At 33.9% G+C, this 10,899-nt stretch overlaps 1 long non-coding RNA gene across 1 annotated transcript; it reads right to left on the bottom strand.

Annotated features, from left to right (window-relative positions):
- Nucleotides 1-684: 684 nt before the first annotated feature.
- Nucleotides 685-3,135, bottom strand: LOC126817541 (uncharacterized). The gene is made up of 3 exons (XR_007679044.2): nucleotides 2,490-3,135; nucleotides 2,118-2,297; nucleotides 685-1,230 (listed from the first exon to the last, which is right to left on the bottom strand). It is a non-coding gene; the product is annotated as an uncharacterized LOC126817541 (long non-coding RNA).
- Between the last annotated feature and the right edge of the window lie 7,764 nt (nucleotides 3,136-10,899).

A 10,899-nucleotide genomic window follows, 5' to 3' on the forward strand; every position in this document is an offset into this window, starting at 1 on the left:
TGATTGACTTTGATTTCTTATATAATGTCACAATTCCAAGATGCCCATCTTCATTATCCCAGTTGGTGCAGAAAATTAGGATGTCAAACCCCATTTGATTTCATTCTTTTTACATGTTTCGAACCTTCGGTGCAACCAAAACTGTAAATGGTTCAAACACTCTGCCAGCGTAGATGTGGTTGGCCTCCGTGCATCTATTTATTAAATATAAATTGGGTCATTTTTGACGAACAGGAAGTGTTTTACGGATGGGACAAAAAATAATCTCAGATTGTCCATATCTCGGTTATTTCTCGACGAATCTTCTTCGGGTTTTCATTTTTGGATTTGTCTTTTTGGATTCTTTGGACAAATCCCATATGGGCTCTGACTGACGTTTTTTCGAAATTCGGAAGTTCGCTTGATTAATATTAGATCAAATTTTGATTTGCGAAAGTTTTCTTCATCATTTTTGAACATTCAAGATGTCATATCTCCGTCACTATTTGAGGTATCAAGATGAAACTTGGTAGGAGTAAGGAACACATTGATTGCTTCAAAATGGCATTTTAAAACTTTTTGTGACGGCTTCCGAAAACTTGTGGAAATTACGGAGGCCTTCCGATTTTCCTTTGTATGTATAATGACACTGGTGTCTACTAACAATAATATAAAAAAGTTTGGTCATAAAGTATAACTTCCAGTTTTATTAAGAGTCCAAATTGACAGGTTTTTCCACTTTAATAGGTATTGGATGTTACTAAATCAGTAATTCATGGTGTAACTTGAATGTTGATGTGACAAGGCGTGATGTGACGTGACATGACATACCGAAACACATCAGTACTCCTTAGGATTTCTAGTTTACTTTTAAATTGATATTTTTTAATTAAATGACAATTGTACAGATGATTTTTCTTACAAGTAAACCATATTTTCATAGATTTCCAGATGTCTAATTGATACATGTCTAATTGATACAGGTATATGAATCAAATATAGATGCCTCTTTGACTATTGCAGGTAGTCGGTGTGAAACAGTTATAAAACCATGTGATAATGCCCCATGTTTAAATGGTGCCACATGTAGAGAAAACGGTGATACCTATCAGTGTTTGTGTCCAGCTGGCTTTACAGGTAAAGTGAACACTTAACACTTGGCACTCACACCATTAAAAAGTTTTTTGCAAATCTGCAATATCTGTTTTTATAGGTAAAATTATACATCACACTTCGTTGGAGTGTTGACACCTGCAAATAGATTTCTTTTTTAAAATATGATATTTATCACTGTTTATGTCAGGTTACTTTTACGAGTAAAATAATATAGCCCATCACCTTCAAATAGCTGTGATATTAATCAGTTAAACAAGGTAAACAAATATATCACAGTTACTTAGAGCTAACATTTTCATTATTCACAGCCACAAATAGCTTCAAAAGTGATGTGTAAATGATGTGCTAGTTCTTTTAGCTTTTGTGATATATCTTGTTTATGATATTACATTACAGTAGTCCCAAATTCTTAATGCACATTGTATCATGAACAGAAAGAAAAATAATTAATTGAATATAGAAATCAAACAGGTGAAAAGGGCTACAAACATTGTAAGGTTTGCATTTGAACTATTGGGCTTCATTGCTCAGGTTATCATGCTTAGTATCATCCGGGGTTTATGGACCTGCTTATAATCCAACCTTCGACAATGGGTGGTATGTTCAATCAAGTTTTCTTGGTGTAATCTTATATTCTGTAACAATACTTAACAATAATAATATATATACAATACTGACCCACAGGCTAAGTAATCTAATAAGGAACAGCATCTAAGAAATAACTTATCAGAGACCTTCCCTTCAGTATGTCCTGCTGCCTGCCTGTGGTCAATTACTTACAATCTACAATCGTTCCTCTAATGTACTAGAGGTTACTTGGTAACAATAAACAGTGATTAATACTTTATATATTTAAACTGAATAATATTTTATAGTTGTTAAAGGGTAATATTTAATTGACATCCATTCATTCATTTGCTGAAGTGACTACATGGGCCTTGATTATGTTATGTTTATAGATGAATTATCTCATTACTACTATTATCTCTAATTTCTGTCATAGCTGACCATTGTTAACTTACTATAGATAATCCATCTTGGGAGCCAAGTTGTGGTGTAAGTCTACTCCGTAATATTCTAATATTTGGTTGAATGGCTGTATTAAATACCACCTGGTCATACTTATTAGGATGGACCACTAGTTGTTGAATTACCACACCACCACAGCCTGTCCCAAAACCTTGTGCCTGATCTTGTTGTTGCTTGGAATTAAAATACAATATTATACATATAAAATAAAATCAATATGTTTTTGGAATATTTTCAGGAAATGGATGTGAATCAGTGTTTAATCCATGTGCTAGTTCACCATGTGTACAAGGTGATTGTTCTATTAATGGTGATAGTTTTATATGTATTTGTCCACCTCCATACACAGGTAATTATATACTTACTACTTTGTCATCACCCTTGTCCATTTATCTGTTTTTTTATTGATGAACACTCTAGCTACAAGCCAATATTCAAGATTTTAGGATTTCTTGGGCTTTTTTATTTCGAGAAACTGCTTTGAAATTTGGAGATTTTTGGTTCTCTTGTTATTACTGTAATGTTTCTGTTTTGGAGACTTTTTGAAAACCTTGATGGAGTCTTACAACCTATTATAAGAAATGAATAAAATTCAGAATGGTGAATTTAAACAAGTTTTTTGCTTACCTGTACCTACACACAGATATTGGAGCCACGGTGGCTAAGTGGGTAAGACGCTAGCTCGCTAGCCTGGAGGTCATGTGTTTGATCCCTGCACTGGCCAAGAAAGTTCATCAGGATTTTGCGATGTGGTTTCCCCCCCCCCCTATCAGTGGTGCAGGGTGGAGGGCCTGACAAGGACAGCTGTCTAGTCATTCGGATTGCACAAAAAACCGAGGTCCTGTGTACATGTAACGAGAAGAAAACACCAACTAGTACCTAATTAGTTTATTATGGATCTACAGAGACAACAATCTCTGAAAAATACAAATATATCATTTATATAAAAAATGTTTTAAAAACATATACAGATTATACTCGAAGCAGTCTATTCAAAACTCATCCTTCATCTATATACATTATACAAATCCATAATTATCTAATGTAAACTTCTTACCCTAAGTAAGGGAACACAGAAGCAAACCAACTTCAGTGGTAAGAATATGACAATACATTACATGTCACTGCCCCTTTTAATCAGAGTTCAAACATACAGATACAGAATATATTATACACATTCTACGATATATCATGCATCATTATACATATTAGATAATAAACCACTGACTATAATAACGGGAAAAGAAGATAGTAAAATTACCTTAAAATATGGCATACCACCCTCGAGCTCGAGTTTCCCTACTGACAAATGCTCATTGGATAAACTGGTCACATGACACTGTATAGTTCACAGTACGCGAAATTTAAATGGACATAATATTAATACAATATATGTGTAAAACTAAATCGTAATACAACTCTCCTAAATAATTGACTATCCAAATATGTTACACGATCATTATTAAATCTGAGAGGATTTAACAATTAATATGGAAGCAGATTACTGTCTTGGTCTATGGAAACACGAATTGGAAACAATGCATTTTTTGACAGGTTACATACACATTGGCTTGCATGTAATAGATCCTTTGGCAGTTGAAATTTGATATAAGAGTAGACCATGGTTCCGCTGCCCGGGCAAAATTTCCCTCAAAATATACTGTTTGGCGTATGCCTGTCTTCATTATAGCCCAGTCGGAGCAGAACAGTAGGACGTTGACACAAACTAGGTCATTTCGGGACTAATATAATTTTACTTCAATAATTCGCTTGCGCGTAGGGGTCTTTATCAGTGGGAGGAAACCGGAGGACCCGGAGAAAACCCACGAGGTTTGACAGGCGACCCTACTCCTTGTCATGTACAACTGGGGATTCGAAACCATGCCAGTTGGCTCAATGACAGGCTTTATGATACAGCGCGCACATGCTAACCATTCGGCCATCCAACCCCCCACCCCAGTGTATACAGTGACCCAGTGAGAGTTGTTTTATATTTTATTGTTAGTCACTATTCAGTTGATAAAATAACAAGTTAGAACCATAAGAATTAGTTATGCAAGTAATTTATTTGTCTATCATATATATAGTAGGTTTCACTTTGTTATGTTATATATATATATATAAATTGTAGGTAGATTGTGTGATATTCAGATAACAAACTGTCTCAATTCACCATGTAGAAATGGGGGTAGCTGTTTTACAGATGAGTTTGGTATATTTTGTGAATGCACTAATAGATATGAAGGCCTCTACTGCCAGTATCTAGTTTGTAAGTAAATTAAAGTTTAAAGATTTTCATTTAAGAAGTTATCATGTAACATATTCTTTCATATGTGATGTTTTTTTTAGCCAATTAGTCAGTGGTTCAAAGGAAAAACGGGATGCCATGCCCTGTTTATTTGGTGTCTGTTAATTCTTTTTTAAATAGTTTGATTACTTTCAAAAATCACGGCAATCTTTTTAAAATAATTTTTGAAGGAATTTCGCTCAGCCTGAGCTTATTTAGATTTTTGAAATAAAGTTATAGAGTTGCTTAGACTGATTTAAGCAATATAGTTTGTCCAAATTAAGTTACTCAGCATTTGAAAAGGCAAATATAATAGATGATCCTGATGTAATAGATGTTGAAATAAATTGTTTTTCAACATATTGTTTATAGAATGTTGGTTTTGTTTTGCCTATAAACAAGTTGTTATAATCTGAAATTTCCTTGATTCTGATAGGCAGAAATTCACCATCTGTTGAACTATAACACCCCTTAAATTTTGAGGTGATTCACGGCATGATTCACGGCAAACTAATATCATTCTTTTGCATCGATGTTAGCCAGGCTCCAGGGTAATCAATATGTTGAATATTTTCTTCATGTTGGTATGGCCAGAATTCATGCCGCAGAGCCCCTGATCCAATTCCTGATGCCCTGCATTAGCTATGGAGGGTTAAATCTAGAAACCCGGTTTTTTTTTGCGTAGTGCTTGCACAAAAGGGTGGGGAGGGGGGAAATTTGTCTTGTTATGTCACATGTTAGCATAAAACTTGTACACTTCAAAACTATATGAAAATCTTTATGTATGATATTCTTAAACAGACATTATGTAAGAGCTAAATCTGCCTATTGCAGTTCTTTCTTTGGGCCTTAAATGTTATATAAATTATTAATTAGACATTTATTAACATGACAGGACCATAATCTACTCTCGATGCCATCGGATGGCTCCGATTTCAAGTAGATTAGAACAGTTCGGCCATTTAATGATTTAATTAAAAAATGGAGAAGTGAGGCTAAGAATCAAATGAAGAGTACAATTGTTACAATCAATGGACACATCGTGTCAAAACTACAACCATTGATAACTTCACTCAAAATAAAGTAATTTGAATGAAATTTGGCATTATCTATTTTTTAAATATTATAGTGAGAAAGGCCAGCTCTTTATCTAAATCTTACATAATGCCCCTTTAATGAAAAAACAAAATAGTTGATAGTGTGTATACAGGGAAAAAACCTATTAGATTTTGTTACTAAAAAAACTCTACCTATTGTCCTTATAACAATTGTTATGGCAGTTTCCAGTCGCAGAGACATGCTACATTAAGCCTATCTTGCACAATTCAGTCTCAATTTTACATATTTATGAGGATAATTATGCTTAAAGATATGTTTTAAGCTGTATAAAGTTTTAGTGAAATGAAAACAAAAGATGTTGCAATTTGTAACTATGGGCCAAGGTTGTTTAGCTGTGGGCACTCCATAGAGTAAGAGGAAGATATTATTTCCCCTTTTAACACATTCATGGAACCTAAAATAGGGATTGGCAATTGGGTGCAGTTCAATGTTTTGAAATATTTATTGTCAATTGATTGATTACAAATAATGATGGTAAACTGACTAACAAAATTTGCTCATTGAAAATTGATAATCACAAAAATTATTGTATTATTTTGAAGTGGACTTACACTGTGGGCTAAAACTGCAATATAAATTACAGGGTATTGAGATACTGAGAAAATAAAGAAATATCATACTGTTACAAAGGAGCTTATTACCTCGAATTAAAGGAATGCTTTGAATGAAATATTTTATGTATGTAGGGAATTATGAAACGGTTTCAAACAAAACTTAGTAAATATTGTTGTAAAATGTCTTCCAATCCTCCTTATGCCACCCAGCTATGAACCAATCAAGTTCTATAGGTTAGGGAGTGCTTTGTGCCAACCTGTATTGTTAATGCTTGTAAGGGAGAGAGAGAGAAATGGGGTTTAACGTCCACTCAACACAAACTAGGTCATTTCGGGACTAACATATGGTTCAATTTTATTTCCATAATTCGCTTGCGCGTAGTGGTCTTTAGCAGTGGGAGGAAATTGGAGGACCCAGAGAAAACCCACGTGGTTGGACAGGTGGCCCTACTCCTTGTCACGTACAACTGGGGAATCCAAACCACGCCAGTTGACTCAATGACAGACTTTATTATACAGCGCGCACATGCTAACCATTCAGCCATCCAACCCCCCAATGTTTGTAAGAAGACACTCCTTAATTATCAGACAGTGTGTCTGGCAGATGCATCTTGAATTTGTGTAATAGTGGAGAATAGAGAATGTACCTGTAATCAAAATCAAAATTCTCTGAAGCATTAGATAAAGAACATAAATAAACATATTTGTTAGTTTCAAAATCGCCTAAAAGTCAAAGTTTCTTAATTTTTTACTGCTTTTCATATTTTCTTGGTTTAATTTATATCCTAGCTACAGTAGATGTGTGTTCACCAAGTCCATGTTTAAATAATGCTGATTGTTGGGTTGTAGAAAATGCTGCTATTTGTGACTGTCCTAAAGGATTTACTGTAAGTACTAATATGAGTTTTAAAGGAAATCTCTTCCAGCAATTTTATATTTTATACACCCACATTGAAACATTTACGATAACTTGAATAATTTACGATAACTTCTACTAGAATTATGACCCTTCATAATGTTGAAAAATCTTGTGGACGCTGATTGCCTTTAATAATAATAATAGTGTATATTTATAATGCGCAAATTTACATACATGTATGCATGCCCAATGACTAGAGAGGAAAGTGTCAATTGAGACATCTATATACATGACAGAGAATTTTGTAGTGGATTCTCAATTGGAAAGGCAGCCAGTATATGTAGACATTTTGAATTGTATCTCACTATAATTATTAATAATTACTGTTCTGAAATAGTTTCTTTTTAAAAAAATTCATGAGGTGGGACTCAATATAGAATAATAAATGACCAGAAATATTTAAAATTAAGCTATATAAGTTTAAAACTATGACTTTACCTTATTTTGTTACTAAAAATAGTCTCCCCCTTAAAAACAATGCAAGAAATGTTATTATTTACTCCCTATAAATTATGCCTATGACACATCTCATTACAACAATTATCCTGCGAAATTTTGTCATATATACCTCTTTAAGGAGGTGCTAAAAAAGGGAAATAGACATTTATGTTATTATAAGACCAACATTGAACAGACCACAGTTTTCATCCACATTACAAAATTGTCCTTTTCGTTGAACTTAATCATCCCCGAATAAACTGTCACCTCTCTGTCTGCCAACAAAAACAGTTTTCGCGAGTAAAGCGTGTACTGCGATGCCAATAGTCTAAATTACATAATAAAAATTGGATTTTATTAGTACCAGGAGAAAAATAATAAAGCGATTTCATACAATTGCAAACAATGGGAGTATTAACACATGGTTAAATTTAGCTGTTTTTATAAAGCCTCTATTTCCATATTAAGTCAAAGCTTGGTATTTTGCATGCAAAGTCAACATTGTTATACAACGTTTGGTAGAATCACAAGATGTTAAGACAAGCGGCTAAATGAACCTGTGTCAAAGATCTTAGGTGACGTTGGTATTTTGCATGCAAAGACAAGCTGGTTACACAATCGGCACATGTACCTGTTTGCATTAGTGTTATTTGATATGTGAATTATCAGTTGTCATATATGTGGGAATTACTTTTTTCTTGGATAGTAAGTCCTACTTACAACCCAGGTAAGAATCAATCATTTAAGTGTAGTAAATATAGCAGTGACGAAACTAATAGGTTTTCATTAATTGCGCGATTTCATATTTCATAAATTTGCTTTCGAAACAGATTTGTTAATCTGATGGCGGTTGGTTCGAATATCGGTAAATAACGATACTGCGTGTGATCAATTTTAAGATAAGTGCAGTTATAGTTCAGTGGTACTTACGATAATATGTAAAAAAATTAAACCCACAAAAAAGACAAATATATAAATAACCGCAGCCCGACTACTTTGGAATGTAACTACAGCACATATAAAACACACTATCAAATAAGAAATCGCACAGTAAATTTGATTTAACACCTACACGTCAGATAAAGCCTGTTGGTCCTTGATAAAACACCTTTGCTACAGTTATAACACGCTTTCAAGAAAACTCACCAAACAAAGAATACACACCGTGTCAGTCGTTTTTAACCCATCCATTAATTAACACATGCAGTACAGAAAATGCACTGTCACAGAGATTTTCACCCCTAGCGATAATTTAATCACCTTTCAGTCAATTTCTCATCCCTGTTAACTAACACACCGTATCTACAGATTTGAGCCTTGCGGTATTAGATTTGTTACGATAATTAGAATTTTACCGATATTTGCAGAAATTTACTATGCCCTATTTGCACAAATATCACCTTTGATACTTCTCAGTGTATCCTGGCAGCAGTATTTTAAAAAAATTGTAGTTTGAAATTAAGTTGCGATTTAGACCACTCAATATGCTGTTGCAGTTATCCAGTCTAGAAAAGACTAGTGGTCTAACAAGCGTGTGAGTGGAGTCTTTTGTTAGATGATGTCTGATATTGGCTAATAGCTCTCAAATGAAAATAATTTTAATGTTCAGTTTATAAGGTGCAGAAGCCTGTTGCCTTTAAATTGATGTACAATGTTTAATATCATGGGACAAAGAAACATATTGATTTTCAATGTTTTTCAATAATTACTGCCAGAGTTATGGCCCATGATCACTTTGAGAAACCTTGTGGTGGATGCTATAAGGGCTAAACATATTATCCAATTGGCTTGAAATTTATATATAGTGTTCAAGTCCCTGAGACAAAGAAGCCTATTACCTTTCCATTTAGACACTAAATGAAATAATATGGCATTAACGGCCCACTTTTATGCACCAACCGGGCTAACGAAGATAGGGTATATGTACCATACAGTGCTATGAGGGTTATTTTACCAGACAGTGGTGTTTCTGCTTTCTCTTCGTCAAATTCCAACTGTGATGAATTTTTTTTTTATGTGAACGCCACTCGAACGACCACACTAATTCTTGCCAAGCACTTTTCCCTGTAAGGCAACACCTTGGTTAAGTATCTAGAGTAAGTTTCTCAGCCCACACTGGTACATGTTTTGTATAACAGATGTTAGCACCAGGAAGAACTAGAAGCACATCCAATTTAATTATTCTGATAATTACACAATTGGTTAGTATTTTTGTTAGTGCTCCAATTATTTAGCAAAAAACAAATATGCTGCTGTGGGGTACAAGACAACCTAAAAATATATATATTTTGTATTACATGTATATACTTTCTGTCAAACACGTTTTAGTCACAAAAAATTATGAAATCAGTAGAATATTTTGACAAAAATTAGTAGAATATTTTGTCAAAAATTAGTAGAATATTTTGTCAAAAATTAGTAGAATATTTTGTCAAAAATCAGTAGAATATTTTGCCAAAAATCAGAATATTTTATCAAAAATCAGTAGGTATTCGGTGTTATAAAGAAGATAATACCAACACATGAAATCTGTTATTTAAGACATTCAATTTATTTGCATATAAATTTCATTATAATTTAAATTAACATAAAACATTTATATACGGTAAACAATATGACATAGCTAATAAATATGATGGACACAACTAAATATTTCCCCACAGGATGGAGGGCCTGACAAGGACAGCTGTCTAGTCGTTCGGATGGTATGAAAAACCGAGGTCCCGTGTACATATTGGCGTGCACGTAAAAGATCCCTTGGCAGTTGGAATTCGATATAAGAGTAAGCCGTAGCGCCGCTGCCCGGGCAAAATTTTCCCTCATAGCACACTGTATGGCGTATGCCCGTCTTCATTAGCCCAGTTTAGGAGCAGAACAGTAGGGCATTAAACCCCATTTCATTTCATTTCATTTCGATCCCAAGAAGGAATGTCGCTGGTTTCCTCCCACTGCAAAAGACCCCTTTGCACAAACAAATCATATTGTGACCTAGGCATTAAGTCTGATTTCTCTTTCAGTGTCAAGATAGATATTTATAAATACTGTATGCTACCATTTGAAAGTAAGCAATGAAATTAACAATTTATTCCATTATCATAAATTTATATAATTTTTTTCAGGGAAAACTGTGCGAAAGTAGATTAACACCTATTGGTTGTAATCCCAATCCATGTAATGGAGGAATGTGTATAGAAAACTCACTAGGTGAATTTAAATGTATTTGTCCACCAGGATTTACTGGTAATACCTGTACAGGCTAAATAAATCCATAAACAATTATCTATTGGTGACCATTATTGCTATATGTAGGGCGCTGTCAAAAGCTATAGTTCATCAGAGGTAGTTTTGTTCCATTGTTAAATAAATTGTATGTATGGATAAACAGTAACACTGAATCAAGAATAAACCCATTCATCCGTCCATCTATCCATAATTTCTTGTTTTAACACTCTTGAGAC

The sequence above is a fragment of the Patella vulgata genome, chromosome 4, assembly GCF_932274485.2.
Source record: "Patella vulgata chromosome 4, xgPatVulg1.2, whole genome shotgun sequence".
Lineage (NCBI taxonomy): Eukaryota > Metazoa > Mollusca > Gastropoda > Patellidae > Patella > Patella vulgata.